This window comes from Diceros bicornis, chromosome 7 (assembly GCF_020826845.1).
Source record: "Diceros bicornis minor isolate mBicDic1 chromosome 7, mDicBic1.mat.cur, whole genome shotgun sequence".
NCBI lineage: Eukaryota > Metazoa > Chordata > Mammalia > Perissodactyla > Rhinocerotidae > Diceros > Diceros bicornis.
The window spans coordinates 88,192,152-88,195,218 of record NC_080746.1 but is presented as its reverse complement, the minus strand read 5'-3'; positions in this window follow the sequence as shown (position 1 = coordinate 88,195,218).

Sequence of the window (3,067 nt, the reverse complement as noted above, 5' to 3'; positions counted from 1 at the left end):
TGGGAGCTAATGTATTTATAGGCAGTGAATTAATAGTAAATTACACCCACTAAGCTAATCATCTACTGTCTTTAATAAAACACATACACACACACAGCACTTGGGGGATAGACCTTAATAGAATACACAACCAGAGAAACAATGAGTAGGATGCAGTTAGGTTTTCCCTTCAAAGTTCAGAACAAGCAGTTCAAAATCCAATGACAAAACTTTTCTTTTATTGAAAGAACTAGATACGATATAGTTAGTAAATCACTTTCCTATAGTCTCAATATATAATAAAAACCTAATCATGCCAACATGTGTATTTGGAGAAATGCTTAAATCCCAACTGAAGGAAGGAGGTTTTGATGTGCTCTGATTTAAAAAAAAAGACAACTCTGTTTCTACTAAGATTAATATTTATAAATAATACATATAATAAGAAAACAATGGAATATGAAAAAAGGACTAAAGGACAACAAAAGGTAAAAGAAAAATATATTTCCTGCTATTTTATGCATATAATACCTTAATAAAACCTAATCTAAATTTTAAAAATTATTTTATTACATATATGTTATATATTATCTTATTTTAATTATGTTACAATTATATTTAATTTTTATTTTTATCACATGTAAACATAGTACAAAAACTCTTACACTTATATCAAATATAGACCATTGCATTTTTGGCATAAAAATGTATATTTAAAAATTTTAACAGCTGGAGGTTGATTTCTGGCTCAACTGTGTGAGAAGCTCCATTGACCACTTGCCAGTGAAATTAGTGAAAATTATTTAAAAAAAAAAAAAAACATTTAAAGCATCTAGAAATGGTCCTAAGCACAAACAACAAATGAAGAAACATATACTCAAGAAAACGTACTCCAATTGGGTAAGAAAGGCAAGAGTCCGTGGTATTGAACCAAGACCACTCCCTTCTCCTTCCTCCCAAATCAACAAGGCAGAGATTGCACTCTAGCCAGCTGCAGGGAGCCCCTGTTCCATCAGCTCCAGTGGGAGGATTTCCTTCCTGGAAGAGCAGAGCATCAGCATTGCTCATCCTGCCCCCAACCACATGTTTTGAGGCTAAGTGCTGGGCAAGTGTGGTTGAGAGGTCAGGACTCCCTTCTTCTGCCCAGCTCCCACTCATGGAATGGAGGCTGTACCTTGGGTGTGAGAATACTGGGACCCCCGGATCATCCTCGTTCTGGGTCATAAAGCAGTGGTTCCACGCCAGGAGAGGCAAGACAAGAGGACCCCACACAGCTGCCCTGCCCCCCACAATGAGGACTCAGTTCCTAGAGTGGATATGTTATTTGGAGAGAAGCTTTCCATTGTGCCCCACTTAGCTTCAGACCCATAGCTCAAAGACTTTGCCTGGCAGGAGAAGCAGGTCATAAAAAAGATAACTACTGATCTCTTCCCAAACGAACTGACTTCATTTGCAACAGATCATGGAGAAGACTAAGCCTAAGAGCACTCACAAGAACAGTGCAGGTTGTGGGGGAAAGCAACGGGGAGGAGATTTAGGATGCAAGGTGAACTAGTTTTCAGAAGAGAACCAGAAATAAGGCAGCTGGGAGAGCCCTCTTGGGTTCAGAACAAATATCAAACATTGACCTCAGAAACCACATTCAAATGCGCCTTGATTGGATTAATTTCTAGAGCAGTTTATGGCCAGGCCATTGTTGAAAACAATAGAGCAACTAGCCAGAAATTAGTGAAGTTTAAGTCCTGGGTGTGGTCAAGGACAGAGAGGAAGGCAGCCCTACCAAAACCAACATCATCCCAGGTGACTGTGGGCGTACCCCTAACTGCGCTTCCCTGAGGAACATCTCCAGAGCCTCCACACTGTGTTGGTGGGTAGGGAGGGGAGACTTCACTGAAATAATCTGGCCAGTCACCAAACAAATAAGCAAATAAGTCCCAGAAAGGAGTGGGGACTAATACTCAGAGTTACTACACGCTACAATATATTATCTGAAACATCCAGCTTCCAAAAAAATATTTATGACAAACGCAAAGAAACAGGATAGTATGACTTATACTACAGAAAAAAAAGTAGGCAAAAGAAGTTGTCTATGAGAGTGACCAGATGTCAGATTTATAAGAAAAAGACTTCAAAGAAATTATTATGGACATGTTCGCAGAATTAAAGGAAGCCACAATTAAAGAAGTAAAGGAAGGTATAATGACAATGTTGCTTCCAATATTAATAAAGAGATAGAAATTATTTTAAAAAGAACCAAATGGAAACTCTGAAGTTGAAAAATACAATAAATGAAATCAAAAACTCATAAGAGGGAATCAATGGTACATTTGAACTGGCAGAAGAAAGAATAAGTAAATTCGAAGATAGATCCATAGAGATTACGCAAACTGAAGAACAGAGAGAAAAAAACATGAAGAGAAATAAAGAGAGCCTCAGAGAAATGTGAGACACCATTAGCGCATCAACGTACATGTAATGGGAGTACAAGAAGGAGAGGAGAAAGAGAAAAAAAGAGCAGAAAAAAATATTTGAAGAAATAATGGAGAAAACTTCTGAAATTTATTGAAAAACAATAGCCAAAAGTAGACAAAGACATCACAAGGGAAAAAAATACTACACACTGACAAGATATTGTCACATATTGAGGTATATGGGGTAACTATTCGCATTCAAAACTGATTCAGCTTGAACTAAAAACCATGACTTATGGCCTATCAAACGTACGTTGTACGTCTGCTTAACCATTAAAGAATGCACTCTCTTAAGCTAAGAATGCATACTTCCCCTCCTACGCCCTATTGGTAATGCCCTATTGGTAACACCAAGATTAGTCCCTTTCCTGACATCATGGTCACGTTGACCCACTAACTGCAACTGAATACCTTTTGAAATTTTGATGAAATTGTATCCTGGGTGTGTATAATGTATGTTCTTTGTTCTGAAAAGATATAAGACTGTACTGAAAACCATGCTTCTCTGGAACGCTTTCTACGGCCTTCCCAAGTTATAATCCTCACTCTGGTTCAAGTAAACTCACCTTATTTCTCTTATCTATAGAATGGTTATTGGTTATTTTGTGTCGACAATA